This window comes from Arachis stenosperma, chromosome 3, assembly GCF_014773155.1.
Source record: "Arachis stenosperma cultivar V10309 chromosome 3, arast.V10309.gnm1.PFL2, whole genome shotgun sequence".
NCBI classification, from domain to species: domain Eukaryota; kingdom Viridiplantae; phylum Streptophyta; class Magnoliopsida; order Fabales; family Fabaceae; genus Arachis; species Arachis stenosperma.
In genome coordinates this window covers 59,164,556-59,189,806 of record NC_080379.1, presented here as the reverse complement: position 1 = coordinate 59,189,806, position 25,251 = coordinate 59,164,556, and the positions used below count along the sequence as shown (strand labels likewise).

The 25,251-nt window shown below is 39.6% G+C and overlaps 2 non-coding genes across 2 annotated transcripts; one reads left to right on the top strand and one right to left on the bottom strand.

Annotated features, from left to right (window-relative positions):
* Window positions 1-5,796: 5,796 nt before the first annotated feature.
* On the top strand, window positions 5,797-5,904 carry LOC130972115 (small nucleolar RNA R71). The gene has a single exon (XR_009083312.1). It is a non-coding gene; the product is annotated as a small nucleolar RNA R71 (small nucleolar RNA).
* Window positions 5,905-9,986: 4,082 nt separating this feature from the next.
* LOC130972743 (small nucleolar RNA R71) lies at window positions 9,987-10,094 on the bottom strand. Its single transcript, XR_009083906.1, has one exon. It is a non-coding gene; the product is annotated as a small nucleolar RNA R71 (small nucleolar RNA).
* Window positions 10,095-25,251: the final 15,157 nt, after the last annotated feature.

Genomic DNA, 25,251 nt, shown 5'->3' with positions numbered 1-25,251 from the left:
GTGAACCAGGAGGCCAAGAGATACACACTCAAGCTATTGTATGTAGAATGGAAGTGGTTGTCAGGCACGTGTTCATAAGGGAGAATGATGATGAATGTCACAGATCATCACATTCATCAGGTTGAAGTGCGAGTGAATATCTTAGAATAAGAATAACCTTGAATTGAATAGAAGAACAATAGTACTTTGCATTAATTCATGAGGAATAGCAGAGCTCCACACCTTAATCTATGATGTGTAGAAACTCCACCGTTGAAAATACATAAGAACAAGGTCTAGGCATGGCCGAATGGCCAAAACAATCAAAAAAGGGTTCAAAGACCTGATCCCAAGATCAAATATGATCAAAAAGATGAAAATACAATAGTAAAAGCTCCTATTTATAGTGAACTAGTAACCTAGGGTTTACAGAAATAAGTAAATGATGCAGAAATTCACTTCCGGGGCCAACTTGGTGTGTGCTTGGGCTGAGCATTGAAGCTTTCATGTGCATAGGCTTTTCTTGGAGTTAAATGCCAGCTCTGGTGCCAGTTTGGGCGTTTAACTCCAGCTTTTATGCCAGTTCTGGCGTTTAACACCAGAAAAAGGTCTCTGACCGGTGTTTTGACGCCAATTTAGGCCATCAAATCTCGGACAAAGTATGGACTATTATACATTGCTGGAAAGCCCAAGATGTCTACTTTCCAACGCAATTAAGAGCGCGCCAATTGGGCTTCTGTAGCGCCAGAAAAATTCATTTTGAGTGCAGGGAGGTCAGAATCCAACAACATCTGTAGTCCTTTTTCAGCCTCTGAATCAGATTTTTGCTCAGGTCCCTCAATTTCAGCCAGAAAATACCTAAAATCACAAAAAAACACACAAACTCATAGTAAAGTCCATAAATGTGATTTTTGCATAAAGTCTAATAATTATATACTAAAAACTAACTAAATCATACTAAAAACTACCTAAAAACAATGCCAAAAAGCATATAAATTATCCGCTCATCACAACACCAAACTTAAATTGTTGCTTGTCCCCAAGCAACTAAAAAAAAAGAATAAAAAGAAGAGAATATACAATGAATTCCAAAAAATCAATGAAGCTTAGCTCTAATTAGATGAGCGAGACTAGTAGCTTTTTGCTTCTGAACAGTTTTGGCATCTCACTTTATCCTTTGAAGTTTAGAATGATTGGCATCTCCAGGAATTCAGAATTAAGATAGTGTTATTGATTCTCCTAGTTCATTATGTTGATTCTTGAACATAGCTACTTTATGAGTCTTGGCCGTGACCCTAAGCACTTTGTTTTCCAGTATTACCGCCGGATACATAAATGCCACAGACACATAACTGGATGAACCTTTTCAGATTGTGACTCAACTTTGCTAAAGTCCCCAGTTAGAGGTGTCCAGAGTTCTTAAGCACACTCTTTCTGCTTTGGATCACGACTTTAACCATTCAGTCTCAAGCTTTTCATTTGGACCTTCATGACACAAGCACATGGTTAGGGACAGCTTGATTTAGCCGCTTAGGCCAGGATTTTACTCCTGTGGGTCCTCCTATCCATTAATGCTCAAAGCCTTGGATCCTTTTTACCCTTGCCTTTTGGTTTAAAGGGCTATTGGCTTTTTCTGCTTGCTTTTTCTTTCTTCTCTCTTTTTTTTCCGCCACTTATTCTTTTTCACTGCCTTTTCTTGCTTCAAGAATCAATTTCATGATTTTTCAGATTATCAATAACATTTCTCTTTGGTCATGATTCTTTCAAGAGTCAACAATTTTAACATTCATAAACTTCACTATAAAAAATATGCACTGTTGAAGCATTCATTCAGAAAAACAAAAAGTATTGCCACCGCATCAAAATAATTAAACTAATTTCAAGATAAAATTTGAAATTCATGTACTTCTTGTTCTTTTATAATTAGGAACATTTTTCATTTAAGAAAGGTGAAGGATTTATGGAATTATTCATCGCTTTAAGACATAGACACTAGACACTAATGATCATGTAATAAAGACACAAACATAGATAAAACATGAAGCATAAAAGTCGAAAAACAGAAAAATAAGAACAAGGAGATTAAAGAACGGGTCCACCTTAGTGATGGCGGCTAGTTCTTCTTCTTGAAGATCCTATGGAGTGCTTGATCTCCTCATTGTCTCTTCCTTGCCTTTGTTGCTCTTCCCTCAAGGCTATTTGATCCTCTTTAATTTCATGGAGAATAATGGAGTGCTCTTGGTGCTCTATCCTTAGTTGCTCCATATTGGAACTCAAATCTCCCAAAGAGGTATTGAGTTTCTCCCAATTGTTGTGTGGAGGAAAATGCATCCCTTGAGGCATCTCAGGGATTTCTTGATGAGGGACTTCCTCATGCTCTTGTTGAGGTCCATGAGTGGGCTCTCTTGTTTGCTCCATCCTCTTTTTAGTGATGGGCTTGTCCTCTTCAATGAGGATATCTTCCTCTATGACAATTCCAGCTAAATTGCATAGGTGACAAATGAGATGAGGGAAGGCTAACCTTGCTAAAGTGGAGGTTTTGTTAGCCACTTTATAAAGTTCTAGAGATATGACCTCATGAACTTCTACTTCTTCTCCAATCATGATACAATGGATCATGATAGCCCGATCTACAGTCACTTTGGATCGGTTGCTAGTAGGAATGATGGAGCGTTGGATGAATTCTAACCATCCTTTAGCCACGGGTTTAAGGTAATGCCTTCTCAATTGAACCAGCTTGCCTTTGGAGTCTCTTTTCCACTAAGCTCCTTCCACACATATGTCCATGAGGACTTGGTCCAAGCTTTGATCAAAGTTGACCCTTCTAGTGTAGGGGTGTGCATCTCCTTGCATCATTGGCAAGTTGAATGCCAACCTTACATTTTCCGGACTGAAATCTAAGTATTTCCCCTGAACCATGGTAAGCCAATTCTTTGGGTTCGGGTTCAAACTTTGGTCATGGTTCTTGGTGATCCATGCATTAGCATAGAACTCTTAAACCATTAAGATTCTGACTTGTTAAATGGGGTTGGTGAGAACTTTCCAACCTCTTCTTCGAATCTCATGTCAGATCTCCGAATACTCATTCCTTTTGGGCATGAAAGGGACCTCAGGAATCACCTTCTTCTTGGCTACAACTTCATAGAAATGGTCTTGATGGACCTTTGAGATGAATCTCTCCATCTCCTATGACTCGAAGGTGGAAGCTTTTGCCTTCCCTTTCCTCTTTCTAGAGGTTTCTCCGGCCTTAGGTGCCATAAATGGTTATGGAAAAATAAAAAGCAACGCTTTTACCACACCAAACTTAAAAGGTTTGCTCGTCCTCGAGCAAAAGAAGAAAAAAGGGAGGAGAAGAAGAAGAAAATAGAGGAGATAGAGAGGTGTGAGTGGTTCGGCCAAGGGGGGAAAGAAATGTTTCTGATGTGTGAAAATGAAGGAGGGAGGATGGGTTTATATAGAAGTGGAGAGACGGGTGTCCGTGTGTGAGGGTTGGGTTTGCGAGGGAAAGATTTTGAAATTTGAATGATGGGGGTAGGTGGGGTGTTTGGGGAAGAGTGGATGGAGGTGATTGGTGAAGGGTATTAGGGAAGAAAAATGGAGGTGATTGGTGAGGGGTATTTGGGGAAGGGTGATATTGGAATGTGTGAAGAAGAGAGAGTGAGTTGAGGTAGGTGGGGATCCTGTGGGGTCCACAAATCCTGAGGTGTCAAGGATTTTTCATCCCTGCACCATTCTGGTGTGTAAACGCCCTCTGAGTGCTAATCCTGGCATTAAACGCCAGGTTGTTGCCCATTCCTGGCATTAAACGCCAGCTTTTCTTCCCTTTCTGGCGTTTAACGCCAGCTTAGTGCCCTTTTCTTGGCATTAAACGCCAGTCTGGTGCCCTTTTATAGCGTTAAACGCCCAGAATGGTGCCAGACTGGGCGTTTAACACCCATTCTGCTACCCTTACTGGCGTTTAAACGCCAGTATGCTCCTCCTCCAGGGTGTGCTATTTTTAATGCTGTTTTTGAATTTACTTTGATTTTTGCAGTTGTTTTTGTGACTCCACATGATCATCAACCTAAAGAAAACATAAAATAACAATGGAAAATGGAAATTTAACATAGATAAATAAAAATTGGGTTGCCTCCCAATAAGCGCTTCTTTAATGTCAATAGCTTGACAGTGGGCTCTCATGGAGCTTCACAGATATTCAGAGCATGGTTGGAGCCTCCCAACACCAAACTTAGAGTTTGAATGTGGGGGCTTTGTTTGACTCTGTATTGAGAGAAGCTTTTCATGCTTCCTCTCCATGGTTGCAAAGGGAGATCCTTGAGCCTTAAACACAAGGTAGTCTTCATTCAATTGAAGGACTAACTCTCCTCTGTCCACATCAATCACAGTTCTTACTGTGGCTAGGAAGGGTCTTCCAAGGATGATTGATTCATCCTCCTCCTTCTCAGTGTCTAGGATTATGAAGTCAGCAGGGATGTAAAGGCCTTCAACCTTTACCAAAACATCCTCTACAAGTCCATAAGCCTGTTTCTTTGATTTGTTTGCCATTTCTAGTGAGATTCTTGCAGCTTGCACCTCAAAGATTCCCAATTTCTCCATTACGAAGAGTGGCATAAGGTTTATGTGTGACCCCAGGTCACACAAAGCCTTCTCAAAGGTCATGGTGCCTATGGTGCAAGGTATTAAAAACCTTCCGAGATCCAGTTTCTTTTGAGGTATCTTCAGCTGAGCCAAGGTGTTTAGTTCATTAATGAGCAATGGAGGTTCATCCTCCCAAGTCTCATTACCAAATAATTTGGCATTCAGCTTCATGATTGCTCCTAGATACTGAGTAATTTGCTCTTCAGTAGTAACTTCATCTTCTTCAGAAGAAGAGTATTCTTCAGAGCTCATGAATGGTAATAGGAGGTTCAGTGGAATCTCTATGGTCTCTAGATGAGCCTCAGATTCCTTTGGTTCCTCTGGAGGAAACTCCCTAGTGGTCATTGAACGTCCCATGAGGTCTTCCTCACTGGGAATCACTGCCTTTCCCTCCTCTACAGGTTCGGCCATGTTGGACGTGTGGATGGCCTTGCACTCTCTTTTTGGATTCTCTTCTGTATTGCTTGGGAGAGTACTAGGAGGAGTTTCAGTGACTCTTTTACTCAGTTGACCCACTTGTGCCTCTAAATTTCTTATGGAGGACCGTGCCTCAGTCATGAAACTAAGGGTGGTCTTAGATAGATCAGAGACTATGTTTGCTAAGCTAGAGAGGCTCTGCTCAGAATTCTCTGTCTGTTACTGAGAAGATGATGGGAAAGGTTTGCTATTGCCAAACCTGTTTCTCCCACCATTATTGTTATTGAAGCCTTGTTGAGGCTTCTGTGGATCCTTCCATGAAAAATTTGGGTGATTCCTCCATGAAGAATTGTAGGTGTTTCCATAGGGTTCTCCCATGTAATTCACCTCTTCCATTGCAGGATTCTCAAGGTCATAAGCTTTTCCTTCAGATGATGCTTCTTTATTACTGCTGGATGCAGCTTGCAATCCAGTCAGATTCTGAGAAATCATATTGACTTGCTAAGTCAATATTTTGTTATGAGTTAATATGGCATTCAGAGTATCAATCTCAAGAACTCCTTTCTTCTGAGTTGTCCCATTGTTCACAGGATTTCTTTTAGAAGTGTACATGAACTGGTTATTTGCAACCATTTCAATGAGTTCCTAGGCTTCTGCAGGCGTTTTCTTCAGATGAATAGATCCGCCTACAGAATGGTCCAATGACATCTTGGATAACTCAGACAGACCATCATAGAAGATACCTATGATGCTCTATTCTGAAAGCATGTCAGAAGGACACCTTCTGATCAATTGCTTGTATCTTTCCCAAGCTTCATAGAGGGATTCACCTTCCTTCTGTTTGAAGGTTTGAACTTCCACTCTATGCTTACTCATCTTTTGAGGTGGAAAGAATTTAGCTAAGAAGGCATTGACCAGCTTTTCCCAAGAGTTCAGGCTGTCTCTAGGTTGTGAGTTCAACCATATACTAGCTCTGTCTCTTACAGCAAAAGGGAAAAGCATAAGTCTGTAGACCTCAGGATCAACTCCATTGGTCTTAACAATGTCATAGATTTGCAAAAATTCAGCCAAGAATTGATGAGGATCTTCCAATGGAAGCCCATGAAACTTGAAATTCTGTTGCATCAGAGAAACTAATTGAGGCTTAAGCTCAAAGTTGTTTGCTCCAATGGTAAGAATAGAGATGCTTCTCCCATAGAAGACGGGAGTTTGATGAGCGGATAATTTGTACGCTTTTTGGCATTGTTTTTAGTATGTTTTTAGTATCTTTTAGTTAGTTTTTATTATATTTTTATTAGTTTTTAGTTAAAATTCACCTTTCTGGACTTTACTATGAGTTTGTGTGTTTTTCTTTGATTTCAGGTATTTTCTGGCTGAAATTGAGGGATCTGAGCAAAAATCTGATCCAGAGACTCAAAAGGACTGCAGATGCTGTTGGATTCTGACCTCCCTGCACTCGAAGTGGATTTTCTGGAGCTACAGAAGCCCAATTGGCGCGCTCTCAATGGCGTTGGAAAGTAGACATCCTGGGCTTTCCAGCAATATATGATAGTCCATACTTTGCCCAAGATTTGATGGCCCAAACTGGCGTTCAAAGTCACCTCAAGAAATTCCAGCGTTAAACGCCGGAACTGGCACCTAAATGGGAGTTAAACGCCCAAACTGGCATAAAAGCTGGCGTTTAACTCCAAGAAGAGTCTCTACACGAAAATGCTTCATTGCTCAGCCCAAGCACACACCAAGTGGGCCCGGAAGTGGATTTTTATGTCATTTACTCATCTCTGTACACCCTAGGCTACTAGTTTTCTATAAGTAGGACCTTTTACTATTGTATTTTCATCTTCTGATCTTGGGATCTTAGATCATCTTTAGGTCTTTGAATCTTTTGATCACTTTGGGAGGCTGGCCTCACGGCCATGCCTAGACCTTGTTCTTATGTATTTTCAACGGTGGAGTTTCTACACACCATAGATTAAGGTGTGGAGCTCTGCTGTACCTCGAGTATTAATGCAATTACTATTGTTCTTCCATTCAATTCCGCTTGTTCTTTGTCCAAGATATCACTTGTTCTTCAACTTGATGAATGTGATGATCCGTGACACTCATCATCATTCTCACTCATGAACAAGGTGACTGACAACCACTCTTGTTCTACAAGCATATGAGGCTTAGTGAATATCTCTTGGATTCCTGATAACACGATGCATGGTTGATCGCCTGACAACCGAGTGCTCGCCTGACAAACGAGCCAGCCATTCCGTGAGATCAGAGTCTTCGTGGTATAGGCAAGAACTGATGGCGGCATTCAAGAGAATCCGGAAGGTCTAACCTTGTCTGTGGTATTCTGAGTAGGATTCAATGATTGAATGACTGTGACGTGCTTCAAACTCCTAGCAGGCGGGGCGTTAGTGACAGACGCAAAAGGATCGATGGATTTTATTCCGGCCTGACCGAGAACCGACAGCTGATTAGCCATATGCTGTGACAGAGCATGGGAACATTTTCACTGAGAGGATGGGAGGTAGCCACTGACAACGGTGAAACCCTACATGAGCTTGCCATGGAAAGGAGTAAGAAGGATTGGATGAAGACAGTAGGAAAGCAGAGAGACGGAAGGGAAGGCATCTTCATTTGCTTGTCTGAAGCTCTCACCAATGATATACATAAGTACCTCTATCTTTATCTCTATGCTTTATTCGTTTATCACTATACCCATTTGAGTCTGCCTGACTGAGATTTACAAGGTGACCATAGCTTGCTTCATAGCAACAATCTCCGTGGGATCGACCCTTACTCACGTAAGGTATTACTTGGACGACCCAGTGCACTTGCTGGTTAGTTGTGCGAAGTTGTGTTTATGCCATGGTATTGAGCACCAAGTTCTTTGGAGCCATTACTAAGGATTATTTGAGTTGTGAAAAGTAGTGATCACAATTTCGTGCACCAAGTTTTTGGCGCCGTTGCCGGGGATTGTTTGTGTATGGACAACTGACGGTTCATCTTGTTGCTTAGATTAGGTATTTTTTTTCTTCAGAGTTCTTGAGAATGAATTCTAGTGTTTCATGATGATCTGTTGAAATCTGGCTGGCTGAGAAGCCATGTCTAATTTCATTGGACCGAGGTTTCAACTGATCATCACAATAGCTTGTTGATTTCTATCAATCTTGCTATTGGAGCAATGATCTGCTAAGGCTTGGCTGGCCATTGGCCATGTCTAGTGTTTTGGACCGAAGCTTTCTTTGAAAGCTTGGCTGGCTGTGAAGCCATGTCTAATTCCTGGACCGGAGTCTTAGACTAGCATTGCAATGATTCCTGGAAATTCAAATTGAGAATTCTGAAACCTTTATTTTCTATTTTCATATAATTTTCGAAAAAGCACAAAAAAAAAAATTTTACAAAATCATAAAAACCAAAAATATTTTATGTTTCTTGTTTGAGTCTAGTGTCTAATCTTAAGTTTGGTGTCTTGCATGCCTTGTTTATTTGATCTTGGTTCTATTTTCAAGTCAATAGTACAGGGGACTGAAGATTCAGAACATGCAGCAGAGGAATTACACAGAAAAAGCTGGGCGTTCAAAACGCCCAGTGAAGAAGGACAGACTGGCGTTTAAACGCCAGCCAGGGTACCTGGTTGGGCGTTTAACGCCCAAAAAGGTAGCATTTTGGGCGTTAAACGCCAGAATGGATACCATTCTGGGCGTTTAACGCCAGGATGGCACTAGAGGGAAGATTTTGTTTTCAAAATCAATTTTTTTTCAAGTTTTCAAAGTTTTTCAAAATCAAATCTTTTTCAAATCATATCTTTTCAATCAAATGTTTTCAAAATCAATTTCTTTCCTTTTTCAAAGATACTTACTAACAATTAATGATTTAATTGAACATCTCAAGATTGTTGCCTTTTCTGTTGAGAAAGGTTTAATGTTCAAATCATATTTTTTTCTTGTTAGGCAAGTCATTAATTTTTTTTAAAATCATATCTTTTAAAATTGTTTTCAAATCATATTTTTTAAATTTGTTTTCAAATCAAATCTTTTCAATCATATCTTCTTAACCACATCTTTTTCAAAATAGTTTTCAATCAAATCTTCTTAATTTCTAAATTTCAAAATCTTTTTCAAAAATCACTTGATTTCTTTTTCACTTTGAATTTTCGAAAATTATCAATCAATTTTTCAAAATGTTTTCAAAATCTTTTTAATTGAATTTTCGAAAATCTTCTTCCTCTCTTCCCACATCCTTCTATTTATGGAGTACTACTCCTTCTTAATGCACAATTCGAACTTCATCTAATTAAAGTTCGAATTCTTCCCCTTCTTCTTTCTTCTATTTTTCTTTTCCTCTGACACCTCAAGGAATCTCTATACTGTGACATAGAGGATTCCATATTTTCTTGTTCTCTTCTCTTTCATATGAGCAGGAGCAGAGACAAAGGCATTCTTGTTGAAGCTGCCCCTGAACCTGAAAGGACCTTGAAGCGGAAGCTAAGAGAAGCTAAGGCACAACTCTCTGTTGAGGACCTGACCGAATTCTTCAAAGAAGAAGAACCCATGGCAGCCGAAAACAACAACAATGCCAACAATGCAAGGAAGGTGCTGGGTGACTTTACTGCACCTACTCCCGACTTCTATGGGAGAAGCATCTCTATCCCTGCCATTGGAGCAAACAACTTTGAGCTTAAGCCTCAGTTAGTTTCTCTAATGCAATAGAATTGCAAGTTCCATGGACTTCCAATAGAAGATCCTCATCAGTTTTTAGCTGAGTTCTTGCAAATCTGTGACACAGTCAAGACCAATGGGGTTGACCCTGAGGTCTACAGACTGATGCTATTTCCTTTTGCTGTAAGAGACAGAGCTAGGATATGGTTGGACTCTCAACCTAAAGAAAGCCTGGACTCTTGGGAAAAGCTAGTCAATGCCTTCTTGGCAAAATTCTTTCCACCTCAGAAATGGAGTAAGCTTAGAGTGGAAGTCCAAACCTTCAGACAGAAGGATGGTGAATCCCTCTATGAAGCTTGGGAAAGATACAAACAATTGATCAGAAAATGTCCTTCAGACATGCTTTCTGAATGGAGCATCGTAGGTATTTTCTATGATGGTCTCTCTGAACTATCCAAGATGTCTTTGGATAGCTTTGCTGGAGGATCTCTTCATATGAAGAAGACGCCTACAGAGGCTCAAGAGCTAATTGAAATGGTTGCAAATAACCAATTCATGTACACTTCTGAAAGGAATCCTGTGAACAATGGGACAAGTCAGAAGAAAGGAGTTCTTGAGATTGACACTCTGAATGCCATATTGGCTCAGAACAAGATATTGACTCAGCAAGTCAATTTGATTTCTCAAAGTCTGTCTGGAATGCAAAAAGCACCAAGCAGTACTAAGGATGCTTCATCTGAAGAAGAAGCCTATGATCCTGAGAATCCCTCTATGGAAGAGGTGAATTACCTAGGAGAACCCTATGGAAACACCTATAATTCTTCATGGAGAAATCACCCAAATTTCTCATGGAAGAATCAAGAGAGACCTCAACAAGGTTTCAACAACAACAATGGTGGAAGAAACAGGTTTAGCAATAGCAAACCTTTTCCATCATCTTCTCAGCAACAGACAGAGAACTCTAAGCAGAACCCCTCTGACTTAGCAACCATGGTCTCTGATCTAATCAAAACCACTCAAAGTTTCATGACTGAAACAAGGTCTTCCATTAGGAATTTGGAAGCACAAGTGGGACAGCTGAGCAAGAAAGTTACTGAACTCCCTCCTAGTACTCTCCCAAGCAACACAGAAGAAAATCCAAAAGGAGAGTGCAAGGCCATCAACATGGCCGAATCTGGAGAGGAGGGAGAGGAGGTGAACGCCACTGAGGAAGACCTCAGTGGGCGTGCACTGACCTCCAATGAGTTCCCTAATGAGGAACCATGGGAATCTGAGGCTCAAAATGAGACCATAGAGATTCCATTGGACTTACTTCTGCCTTTCATGAGCTTTGATGAGTATTCCTCCTCTGAAGAGGATGAGTATATCACTGAAGAGCAAGTTGCTAAATACCTTGGAGCAATCATGAAGCTAAATGACAAGTTATTTGGAAATGAGACTTGGGAGAATGAACCTCCTTTGCTCACCAAAGAACTGGATGACTTGTCTAGGCAGAAATTACCTCAAAAGAGACAAGATCCTGGGAAGTTTTCCATACCTTGTACCATAGGCACCATGACCTTCAAGAAGGCTCTGTGTGACTTAGGGTCAAGTGTAAACCTCATGCCTCTCTCTGTAATGGAGAAGCTAGGGATCTTTGAGGTACAAGCTGCAAGAATCTCACTAGAGATGGCAGACAACTCAAGAAAACAAGCTCATGGACTTGTAGAGAATGTTCTGGTAAAAGTTGAAGACCATTACGTCCCTACTGATTTCATAGTCCTAGAGACTGGGAAGTGCATGGATGAATCTATCATCCTTGGCAGACCCTTCCTAGCCACAGCAAAGGCTGTGATTGATGTTGATGGAGGTGAACTGATCATTCAAGTAAATGAAAAATCCTATGTGTTTAAGACTCAAGGATATCCCTCTGTCATCATGGAGAAGAAGCATGAAGAGCTTCTCTCAATTCAGAGTCAAACAGAGCCCCCACAGTCAAACTCTAAGTTTGGTGTTGGGAGGCCACAACCAAACTCTAAGTTTGGTGTTGAACCCCCACATTCAAACTCTAAGTTTGGTGTTGGGATGTTCCAACATTGCTCTGAGTATCTGTGAGGCTCCATGAGAGCCCTCTGTCAAGCTACTGACATTAAAGAAGCGCTTGTTGGGAGGCAACCCAATGTTATACTTTATATATTTTCCTTTGTTATTTTATGATTTTTGTAGGTTGATGATCATAAGAAGTCACAAAATCCATTGAAAAAGCAAAAACAGAATGAAAAACAGGAAGAAAAACAGCACACCCTGGAGGAAAAATTCACTGGCGTTTAAACGCCAGTGAGGCTAGCAGTTGGGCGTTTAACGCCCAGTCTGGCACCATTCTGGGCGTTTAACGCCAGAAAGAGGCACCAGACTGGCGTTAAACGCCAGAAAAGGGCAAGAACCTGGCGTTAAACGCCAGGAATGGGCATCAGCCCGGCGTTTAACGCCAGAAATGGCTCAAAACGTGATTTTGAGTAACATTTGGTGCAGGGATTACTTTTCCTTGACACCACAGGATCTGTGGACCCCACAGGATCCCCACCTACCCCACCACCACTCTCTCTCTTCTTCTCCCATTCACCAATCACCTCATTACCTCTTCCCCAAAACCCCTTCACCTATCAAATCCCATCTTTCTCTTCACCACTCACATCCATCCTTCATAAAACCCCACCAACCTCACCCTTCAAATTCAAACCACTTTACCTCCCAAACCCACCCATAATGGCCGAACCCCATCTCCCCTCTCCCCTATAAATACCCTTCTTCACTCCTTCATTTTCACACAACCTAAACACCACTTCCCCCCTCCTTGGCCGAATACATAAGCCATCTCCTTCTTCCTCATTTCTTCTTCTTCTACTCTCTTCTTTCTTCTTTTTCTCGAGGACGAGCAAACCTTTTAAGTTTGGTGTGGTAAAAGCGTTGCTTTTTCATTTTTCCATAACCATTTATGGCATTCAAGGCCGGAGAAACCTCTAGAAAGAGGAAAGGGAAGGCAAAAGCTTCCACCTCCGAGTCATGGGAGATGGATAGATTCATCTCAAGGGTGCATCAAGACCACTTCTATGAAGTTGTGGCCTTGAAGAAGGTGATCCCCGAGGTCCCCTTTTCACTCAAAAAGGGTGAATATCCGGAGATCCGCCATGAGATCCGAAGAAGAGGTTGGGAAGTGCTTACCAACCCCATTCAACAAGTCGGAATCTTGATGGTTCAAGAGTTCTATGCCAATGCATGGATCACCAAGAACCATGATCAAAGTGTGAACCCGGATCCAAAGAATTATCTTACTATGGTTCGGGGGAAATACTTGGATTTTAGTCCTGAAAATGTAAGGTTAGCATTCAACTTGCCCATGATGCAAGGAGATGAACATCCTTACACTAGAAGGGTCAACTTTGATCAAAGGTTGGACCAAGTCCTCACAGTCATATGTGAAGAGGGCGCACAATGGAAGAGAGATTCAAGAGGCAAGCCGGTTCAATTGAGAAGCATGACCTCAAGCCCATGGCTAGAGGATGGTTGGAGTTCATCCAACGCTCAATCATTCCTACTAGCAACTGGTCTGAAGTTACTCTAGACCGGGCCATCATGATTCATAGCATCATGATTGGAGAAGAAGTGGAAGTTCATGAGGTTATAGCCCAAGAACTCTATAAAGTGGCGGACAAGTCTTCCACCTTGGTAAGGCTAGCCTTTCCTCATCTCATTTGTCACCTCTGTTATTCAGTTGGAGTTGACATAGAAGGAGATATCCCCATTGATGAGGACAAGCCCATCACCAAGAAAAGGATGGAGCAAACAAGAGACCCCTCTCATCATGAGATCCCTGAGATACCTCAAGGGATGCACTTTCCTCCACAAGACTATTGGGAGCAACTAAACACCTCCCTAGGAGAATTGAGTTCCAACATGGGACAACTAAGGGTGGAGCACCAAGAGCATTCCATCCTCCTCCATGACATTAGAGAAGATCAAAGAATCATGAGAGAGGAGCAACAAAGACAAGGAAGAGACATTGAGGAGCTCAAGCACTCCATAAGACCTTCAAGAGGAAGAACAAGCCGCCATCACTAAGGTGGACCCGTTCTTTAATCTCCTTGTTCTTTATTTTCATGTTTTTCGAAAAAATTGTGCTTTATGTTTATCTATGTTTGTGTCTTATGATCATTAGTGTCTTAGTGTCTATGCCTTAAAGTTATGAATGTCCTATGAATCCATCACCTTTCTTAGAGATTGTTCTTAATTGAAAAAAGAAAAGAATTGCATGAATTTTGAATTTTATAACAGTTTAATTATTTTGATGTGGTGGCAACACTTTTGTTCTCTGAATGTATGCTTGAACAGTGCATATGTCTTTTGAATTTGTGGTTCATGAATGTTGGATCTTGAAAGAATGATGAGAAAGGAGACATGTTACCGAGGATCTGAAAAATCATAAAAAAAAATGATTCTTGAAGCAAGAAAAAGCAGTGAATACAAAAAAAAAGAAGAAGAGGCGAAAAAAAAAACCGAAAAAAAGGGGGAAAGAAAAAAAAAACGAAAAAGAAAGAAAAAGAAAGAAATAAAGTTGTGATCCAAGGCAATAAGAGTGTGCTTAAGAACCCTGGACACCTCTAATTGGGGACTTTAGCAAAGCTGAGTCACAATCTGAAAAGGTTCACCCAATTATGTGTCTGTGGCATGTATGTATCCGGTGGTAATACTGGAAGACAGAGTGCTTTGGGCCACAACCAAGACTCAATAAGTAGCTGCGTTCAAGAATCATCATACTTAACTAGGAGAGTCAATAACACTATCTGGATTCTGAGTTCCTAAAGAAGCCAATCATTCTGAATTCCAAAGGATAAAGTGAGATGCCAAAACTATTCAGAGGCAAAAAGCTAAAAGCCCCGCTCATCTAATTAATACTGATCTTCATAGATGTTTTTGGAGTTCATTGCATATTCTCTTCTTTTTATCTTATTTGATCTTCAGTTGCTTGAGGACAAGCAACAATTTAAGTTTGGTGTTGTGATGAGCGGATAATTTGTACGCTTTTTGGCATTGTTTTTAGTATGTTTTTAGTATCTTTTAGTTAGTTTTTATTATATTTTTATTAGTTTTTAGTTAAAATTCACCTTTCTGGACTTTACTATGAGTTTGTGTGTTTTTCTGTGATTTCAGGTATTTTCTGGCTGAAATTGAGGGATCTGAGCAAAAATCTGATCCAGAGACTCAAAAGGACTGCAGATGCTGTTGGATTCTGACCTCCCTGCACTCGAAGTGGATTTTCTGGAGCTACAGAAGCCCAATTGGCGCGCTCTCAACGGCGTTGGAAAGTAGACATCCTGGGCTTTCCATTCAATTTCGCTTGTTCTTTGTCCAAGATATCACTTGTTCTTCAACTTGATGAATGTGATGATCCGTGACACTCATCATCATTCTCACTCATGAACAAGGTGACTGACAACCACTCTTGTTCTACAAGCATATGAGGCTTAGTGAATATCTCTTGGATTCCTGATAACACGATGCATGGTTGATCGCCTGACAACCGAGTGCTCGCCTGACAAACAAGCCAGCCATTCCGTGAGATCAGAGTCTTCGTGGTATAGGCAAGAACTGATGGCGGCATTCAAGAGAATCCGGAAGGTCTAACCTTGTCTGTGGTATTCTGAGTAGGATTCAATGATTGAATGACTGTGACGTGCTTCAAACTCCTAGCAGGCGGGGCGTTAGTGACAGACGCAAAAGGATCGATGGATTTTATTCCGGCCTGACCGAGAACCGACAGCTGATTAGCCATATGCTGTGACAGAGCATGGGAACATTTTCACTGAGAGGATGGGAGGTAGCCACTGACAACGGTGAAACCCTACATGAGCTTGCCATGGAAAGGAGTAAGAAGGATTGGATGAAGACAGTAGGAAAGCAGAGATACGAAAGGGAAGGCATCTTCATTCGCTTGTCTGAAGCTCTCACCAATGATATACATAAGTACCTCTATCTTTATCTCTATGCTTTATTCGTTTATCACTATACCCATTTGAGTCTGCCTGACTGAGATTTACAAGGTGACCATAGCTTGCTTCATAGCAACAATCTCCGTGGGATCGACCCTTACTCACGTAAGGTATTACTTGGACGACCCAGTGCACTTGCTGGTTAGTTGTGCGAAGTTGTGTTTATGCCATGGTATTGAGCACCAAGTTCTTTGGAGCCATTACTAAGGATTATTTGAGTTGTGAAAAGTAGTGATCACAATTTCGTGCACCAGAGTTGGTGCAGTAAAGTCACCAAGCACCTTCCTTGCATTGTTGTTGTTGGGTTCGGCCATGTCTATTTTGTCTGCTTCCTTTTCGAAAATTTCTATCAGGTTGATGAACGGATAATTTATACGCTTTTTGGCATTGTTTTTAGGTAGATTTTAGTAGGATCTAGCTACTTTTTAGTATATTTTTATTACTTTTTAAGCAAAATTCACATTTCTGGACTTTACTATAAGTTTGTGTGTTTTTCTGTAATTTCAGGTATTTTCTGGCTGAAATTGAGGGACCTGAGCAAAAATCTGATTTAGAGGCTGAAAAAGGAATGCTGATGCTATTGGATTCTGACCTCTCTGCACTCGAAATAGATTTTTTGGAGCTACAGAAATCTAAATGGTGCGCTCTCAATTGCATTGGAAAGTAGACATCCTAGGCTTTCCAGAAATATCTAATAGTCCATACTTTGCTCGATTTTTGACGATGCAAACTGGCGTTCAAACACCAACTTCCTGCCCTATTCTGGCGTTAAACGCCAAAAATAGGATAGGAGCTGCAATTAAACGCCCAAATTGGCATAAAAACTGGTGTTTAACTCCAAGAATAGTTTCTACAAATGAAAGCTTCAATGCTCAGCCCAAGCACACACCAAGTGGGCCCGGAAGTGGATTTCTGCATCATTTACTCATTTCTGTAACCCTAGTAACTAGTTTAGTATAAATAGGACTTTTTACTATTGTATCGATATCTGAGATCTTTTGGAACATCTTTGGATCAATTTTAGTCCTTAGATATTGGGGGCTGGCCTCACGGCCATGCCTGGACCATCATCACTTATGTATTTTCAACGGTGGAGTTTCTACACACCAAAGCTTCAGGTGTGGAGCTCTACTGTTCCTCGGGTATTAATGCAAAGTACTACTGTTTTTCTATTCAATTTACGCTTATTCTTATTCTAAGATATTCATTCGTACCCAAAAACATGATGAATGTGATGATTATGTGACGCTCATCACCATTCTCAAGCTATGAACGCGTGCCTGACAACCACTCCGTTCTACATGAAAACAAGCTTGAATGTATATCTCTTTGATTCTTGGTCCACGACGCATGGTTGCCTCTCCTGACAATAGAGCCTTCCATTCCGTGAGATCAGAGTCTTCGTGGTATAAGCTAGAATCCATTGGCAGCATTCTTGAGATCCAGAAAGTCTAAACCTTGTCTGTGGTATTCCGAGTAGGATCTAGGATGGGATGACTGTGACGAGCTTCAAACTCATGACTGTTGGGCGTGGTGACAGACGCAAAAGGATTAATGGATCCTATTCCAACACAAGTGAGAACCGACAGATGATTAGCCCTACGTAACCCGTAGCTGGACCATTTTCACTGAGAGGATGGACGGTAGCCATTGACAACAGTGATCCCCCTACATACAGCTTACCATGGAAATGAGTATGAATGATTAAATGAAGACAGTAGGAAAGCGGAGATTCAAAAGGAATAATGCATCTCCGTTCGCTTATCTGAAATTCCCACCAATGAATTACATAAGTATCTCTATCTTTATTTTATGTTTATTTATCTTTTAATTATCAAAACTCTATAATCATTTGAATCCGCCTGACTGAGATTTATAAGATGACCATAGCTTGCTTCAAGCCGACAATCTCCGTGGGATCGACCCTTACTCACGTAAGGTTTATTACATGGACGACCCAGTGCACTTGCTGGTTAGTTGTGCGAAGTTGTCAAAAGAGTTGAAATTACAATTGTGCGTACCAAGTTGTTGGCGCCATTGAGATCACAATTTCGTGCACCAAGTTTTTGGCGCCGTTGCGGGGATTGTTCGAGTTTGGACAACTGACGGTTCATCTTGTTGCTTAGATTAGGTAATTTTCTTCTTGTTTTAACCTTTATTTTATTTTCAAAAAGTTTTCAAAAATCTTTCAAAATTTTTTTCTTCTTTTTCATTTTTCCAAAATAATTTTTGAAAAATCCAAAAAAATTAATAAAATCATAAAAACCAAAAATCTGTGTTTCTTGTTTGAGTTAGTGTCAACTTTTTAAGTTTGGTGTCAATTGCATGTTTTAATTTTTCTAAAAAAATTTTCGAAAATTCATGCATTGCATTCTTCATGATCTTCAAGTTTCTCTTAATGAGTCTCCTTGTTTGATCTTCATATTTTCTTGTTTTGTGTCTTTTGTTGTTTTTCATATGCATTTTTTTAATTCATAGTGTCTAAACATGAAAAATCTCTAAGTTTGGTGTCCTACATGTTTTTCCTTTCTTGAAATTTTTTCAAAAATAAGTTCTTGATGTTCATTATGATCTTCAAAGTGTTCTTGGTGTTCATCTTGACATTCATAGTGCTCTTACATGTTTTCTTTGTTTTGATCTTAATTTTTCATGTTTTGAGTCATTTTAGTATTTTTCTCTCTCCTCATTAAAAATTCAAAAATAAAAAATATCTTTCCCTTATTTCTCTCATAAATTTCGAAATTTTGGGTTGACTTAATCAAAAATTTTTAAAATAAGTTGTTTCTTGTTAGTCAAGTCAAGATTTCAATTTCAAAAATTTATCTTTTCAAAATCAAATCTTTTTCATTTTTTTCCTTTCTTTTTCGAAAATTTTCAAAAATCTTTTTCAAAACTTTTCAAAATCTTTTCTTATTTTTACTTCAAATTTTCGAAAATCTTTACTAACATTAATGTTTTGATTCAAAAAAATTTCAAGTTTGTGACTTGCCTATTAAGAAAGGCCCAATCCTTAAAATTCTAAAATCATATCTTTTAGTTTCTTGTTAGTCAAGTCATCAACTTTAATTTTAAAAATCAAATCTTTTTAATTTCCTTTTCAAATCTTTTTCAAAATAAATTTAATCATATCTTTTTAATCATATCTTTTTTTTAATCAAATCTTTTTCAATCATATCTTTTTTTTGTTTATTTTGATTTCAAAAATCTTTTCTAACTTCTTCTCTTTTCAAAATTGATTTTCAAATCTTTTTCAATTAACTAATTGACTTTTTCTTTGTTTTACTATTTCTTATCTTTTTCAAAACCACCTAACTACTTTTCTCTCTCTAATTTTTGAAAATCATTAACTTCTTTTTCAAAATTCTTTTTAATTAACTAATTGTTTTAAATTTTAATTTTATTCTATTTCTTCTATTAATTTTCGAATTCTAACAAAATTTTAAAATAAAAACAAAAATATTTTACTTTTCCTTTTAATTATTTTCGAAAACTCTCTCTCTCTCTCATCTTCTTCTATTTATTTATTTAATCACTAACACTCTTATCTTCTTCTTATAATTCGAACCCTCTCTCCCCCTCTGTGTTCGAATTCTTCATCTCTTCTCTTTACATCATTCTTCTATTCCTTTCTTCTTCTACTTACATAAAGGAATCTCTATATTGTGACATAGAGGATTTCTCTTCCTTTTCTGTCCTCTTCTTTTTCATATGAACAGGAGCAAGGATAAAGACATTCTTATTGAAGCAGATCCTGAACATGAAAGGACTCTGAAGAAGAAGCTAAGAGAAGCTAAAGCACAACAATCTAGAGAAAACCTTACAGAGAATCTCAAAAAAGAAGTAATGGCCGAACCCAACAACAATGCAATGAAGATGCTTGGTGACTTCACTGTACTAAATTCTAACTTCCATAGAAGAAGCATCTCAATCCCTGCCATTGGAGAAAACAACTTTAAGCTAAAGCCTCAATTAGTTTCTCTGACGCAACAGAATTACAAGTTTGTTGGACTTCCATCAGAAGATCCTTTTCAGTTCTTAACTGAATTCTTACAGATCTGTGATACTGTTAAGACCAATGGAGTTGATCCCGAGGTCTATAAGCTTATGCTTTTCCGTTTTGCTATAAGAGACAGAGCTAGAATATGGTTGGACTCTCAACCTAGAGATAGCCTGAACTCTTGGGATAAGCTGGTCACGGCTTTCTTAGCCAAATTCTTTCCTCCTCAAAAGCTGAGCAAGCTTAGAGTGGATGTTCAAACCTTCAGGAAGAAAGAAGGTGAATCCCTCTATGAAGCTTGGAAAATATACAAGCAACTGACCAAAAAGTGTCCTTCTGACATGCTCTCAGAATGGACTATCCTGGATATATTCTATGATGGTCTGTCTAAATTGTCTAAGATGCCATTAGACCATTCTGCAGGTGGATCTATTCACCTGAAGAAAATGCCTGTAGAAGCTCAGGAACTCATTGAAATGGTTGCAAATAACCAGTTTATGTACACCTCTGAAAGGAATCCTGTGAGTAATGGGACGCCTCAAAGGAAGGGAGTTGTTGAAATTGATGCTCTAAATGCCATATTGGCTCAGAACAAAATGTTGACTCAACAAGTCAATATGATTTCTCAGAGTCTGAATGGATTGCAAAATACATCCAACAGTACTAAAGAAGCATCTTCTAAAGAAGAAGCTTATGATCCTGAAAACCCTGTAATGGCAGAGGTGAATTACATGGGTGAAGCCTATGGAAACACATATAATCCATCATGGAGAAATCATCCAAATTTCTCATGGAAGGATCAACAAAATCCTCAACAAGGCTTTAAATTTATTATTGTTGGTGGAAGAAACAGGTTTAGCAATGGCAAGCCTTTTCCATCATCCTTTCAGCAACAGACAGAGAATTCTGAGCAGAACCCATCTAGCTTAGCAAATATAGTCTCTGATCTATCTAAGGCCACTCTTAGTTTCATGAATGAAACAAGGTCCTCCATCAGAAACTTGGAGGCACAAGTGCGCCAGCTGAGTAAAAGAGTCACTAAAACTCCTCCTAGTACTCTCCCAAGCAATACAGAAGAGAATCCAAAAAGAGAGTGCAAGGCCATAACCTTACTTGGTGTGGCCGAATCTAGAGAGGAGGAGGAGGACGTGAATCCCCGTGAGGAAGACCTCATGGGACGTCCTCTGGACAAAAAGGAGTTCCCAATAGAGGAACCTAAGGAATCTGAGGCTCATCTAGAGACCATAGAGATTCTATTGAACCTACTTCTGCCATTCATGAGCTCTGATGACTATTCCTCCTCTGAAAAGGATGAAGATATTATTGAAGAGCAAGTTGCTAAGTACCTTGGAGCAATCATGAAGATGAATGCCAAGTTATTTGGTAATGATACTTGGGTGGATGAACCCCCTTGCTCACCAATGAACTGAATAACTTGATTAGGCAAACATTACCTCAAAAGAAAGAGGATCCCGGAAGGTTCTTAATACCTTGTACCATAGGCACCATGACCTTTGAGAAGGCTTTGTGTGACCTGGGATCAGGCATAAACCTCATGCCACTCTTTGTAATGGAGAAACTGGGAATCTTTGAGGTTCAAGCTGCAAGAATCTCACTAGAAATGACAGACAAATCAATGAAACAGGCTTATGGACTTGTAGAGGACGTGCTAGTGAAGGTTGAAGGCTTTTACATCCCTGCGGATTTCATAATCCTAGACACTGGGAAAGATAAGGATGAATCCATCATCCTTGGCAGACCTTTCCTAGCCACAGCAAAAGCTATGATTGATGTTGACAGAGGAGAGTTGGTCCTTCAATTGAATGAGGACTACCTTGTGCTAAAGACTTAAGGTTCTCCTTCTGTACACATGGAGAAGAAGCATGAAAAACTTCTCTTAATACAAGTTAAACAAAGCCCCCACATTCAAACTCTAAGTTTGGTGTTGGGAGGCTGGTGCACGAAATTGTAAATCACACTTTTCACAACTCGTACAACTAACCAGCAAGTGCACTGGGTCGTCCAAGTAATACCTTACATGAGTAAGGGTCGATCCCACGGAGATTGCCGGCTTGAAGCAAGCTATGGTTATCTTATTATTCTTAGTCAGGATATCAATAAGGGTTCTTAGTTTTAATTGCGAAAAGTAAAGGAGCATGAATTATATGATACTTGTTATGTAGTAATGGAGAACAGGTCGAGGTTTTGGAGATGCTCTGTCTTCTAAATTTATGCTTTCCTACTGTCTTCTTCTTCACGCATGCAGGTCTCCTTCCATGGCTAGCTGTATGTTGGTGGATCATTGTTGTCAATGGCTACCAGCCATTTTCTCAATGAAAAGGATCCATGTACATGGCTAATCATCTGTTGGTTCTCACTAATATTGGAATAGGATCCATTGATCCTTTTGCACACTATCACTGTGCCCAGCATTCATGAGTTTGAAGCTCGTCACAGTTATCCCTTCCTGGATCCTACTCGGAATACCACAGACAAGGTTTAGACTTTCCAGATCTCAGGGATGCTGCCAATTGATTCTAGCTTATACCACGAAGACTCTGATCTCACAGATTTGAATGCTCTGTTGTTAGGAGAGGCAGTCAAACTCGTGAACCAGGAACCCAAGAGATATACATTCAATCTAAGGTAGAACGGCAGTGGTTGTCAGGCACGTGTTCATAGGTTGAGAATGGTGATGAGTGTCATGGATCATCACATTCATCATGTTGAAGTGCGAATGAATATCTTAGAATAGAAACAAGCGTGATTGAATAGAAAACGCAAGTAATTGCATTAATTCATCGAGGCACAACAGAGCTCTCCACCCCCAACCATGGGGTTTAGAGGCTCATGCCATCAAATATACAAATTCAGATCTAAAAATGTCATGAGGTATAAACTAAATCTTTAAAAGTAGTTTTTATACTCAACTAGTAACCTAGGTTTACAGAAAATGAGTAAACTAAGATAGATAGCGCAGAAATCCACTTTCGTGGCCCACTTGGTGTGTGCTGGGGCTGAGAATTGAAGCTTTCACATGCATAGGCTATTCCTGGAGTTAAATGTCAAGTTGTAACCTGTTTCTGGCGTTTGACTCTAGCTTGTAACCTGTTTCTGGCGTTTAACGCCATAATAGGGTAGAAGGCTAGCGTTGAATCGCAGTTTGCGTCATCTAAACTCAGGCAAAGTATGATTTATTATATATTGCTGGAAAGCCCTGGATGTCTACTTTCCAACGCAATAAAGAGCGCATCATTTGGACTTCTGTAGCTCCAAAAAGTCTATTTCGAGTGCAGGGAGGTCAGAATCCAACAGCATCTATAGTCCTTTTTCAGCCTCTGAATCAGATTTTTGCTCAGGTCCCTCAATTTCAGCCAGAAAATACCTGAAATCACATAAAAACACACAAACTCGTAGCAAAGTCCAGAAATGTGATTTTTGCAATAAAACTAATAAAAATACACTAAAAAGTAGCTAGATTCTACTAAAAACTATATGAAAATACCCCCAAAAAGCGTATAAAATATCCGCTCATCACAACACCAAACTTAAACTGTTGCTTGTCCTCAAGCAACTAGATAAATAAAACAGAATAGAAAGAAAATCAAGAGGCAATAACTTCTCAGAGTTTTACATGAAGCTCAAATTCTCATTAGATGAGCGGGGCTAGTAGCTTTTTGGCTTCTGAACAGTTTTGGCATCTCAATTTATCCTTTGAAGTCCAGAATGATTGGTATCTATAGGAACTCAAAATTCAAATAGTGTTTTTGATTCTCCTAGTTTAGTATGTTGATTCTTGAACACAGCTACTTTATGAGTCTTGGCCGTGGCCCTAAGCACTTTGTTTTCCAGTATTACCACCGGATACATAAATGCCACAGACACATAACTGGATGAACCTTTTTAGATTGTGACTCAGCTTTGCTAAAGTCCCCAGTTAGTGGTGTCCAGAGTTCTTAAGCACACTCTTTTGCTTAGGATCACGACTTTAACCACTCAGTCTCAAGCTTTACGCTTGGACCTTCATGACACAAGCACATGGTTAGGGACAACTTGATTTAGCCGCTTAGGCCAGGATTTTATTCCTTTGGGCCCTCCTATCCATTAATGCTCAAAGCCTTGGATCCTTTTTACCCTTTCCTTTTGGTTTAAAGGGCTATTGGCTTTTTCTTTTTCTTTCTCTTCTTTTTTTTCACTGCTTTTTCTTACTTCAAGAATCAATTTCATGATTTTTTAGATCATCAATAACATTTTTCTTCGTTCATTATTCTTTCAAGAGCCAACAATTTTAACATTCATAAACTTCACTATCAAAATTATGCATTGTTCAAGCATTCATTCAGAAAACAAAAGGTATTGCCACCACATATAAATAACTTGAATTTTTCTTATTAAGAACTCGAAAAAAAAAATTGCCTCCTTATTCTAAAAAATCTGCTATTTTATTCATGTTTAATGATGATGAGAAAAATAAATTATAGCTTACTTGGAGATGATAAAAATAAAAAGAAAATTAAAATTAAAAATACTAATTACTACTATTCATGTGACTCCTAAGGTAGATCTCTAATAGCAGAAGTTATCACAGAGTTAAGATTAGGACTCAACAACCTCTATTTTAGGAGATGAATGCTCCTTCAATCTGTGGGGTGTCTGGTCCTTCAAGAGACAGCTTCTGGCGCTTCAGCTCCTATAGCTCACACCCTTACTTTTCCTGTTCCTTAAGCAGTTTGCAAAGCATGCTATTTTGATTCTGCTGTTCTTCCTTAAGTTGATCCATAGCTTCTTGCATCTTGGTGACAGATACTTCTAGGCGGGTCTAGTAGTCAATTTGAAGAATTTCTGGGAGGAACTCATGTGCCCTCCTTTTGATGGAGTTATCTTGCACTTGTTGTCCTTCCATTGACTTTTTTGTGATTGGGTGATCGACTGGGATATACTCATCTACTCCCATCTTTACCCCATCATCTTTACATAGCAGAGAAATCAAGCTTGGGTAGGCCAATTTGGCTTCAGTGGAATTCTTGTTTGCAATTGTGTAAAGCTCACAAGAAATCAGATGATGAACTTCCACTTCGTTTCCCAGCATAATGCAATGGACCATCACTGCTCTTTTGACAGTGACCTCAGAGCGGTTGCTGGTGGGCAGTATGGAACGCCCAATGAAATCCAGCCAGCCTCTAGCAACTAGTTTGAGATCCCCTCTCTTGAGTTGATTTGGGACACCCTTTGTGTTGGTTATCCACCTGGCTCCAGGGATGCATATGTCCTCTAGAACTTGGTCCAAGCGCTTATCTACTCTCACCATTCTCCTATTAAAAGATTCTGGATCATCTTGTAGTTGAGGCAGCTTGAAGACCTCTCTTATTCTGTCCAGGTCGAAGTAAATAATCTTCCGTCTGACCATGGTTCGAAAGGTATAGAAAGCGGTTCCAGTCATTCTCTGCCTTTCTGTTTGCCACAGATTTGAGTAGAATTCCTAAACCATGTTTCTACCTGATGAGCGGATAATTTATACGCTTTTTGGCATTATTTTTAC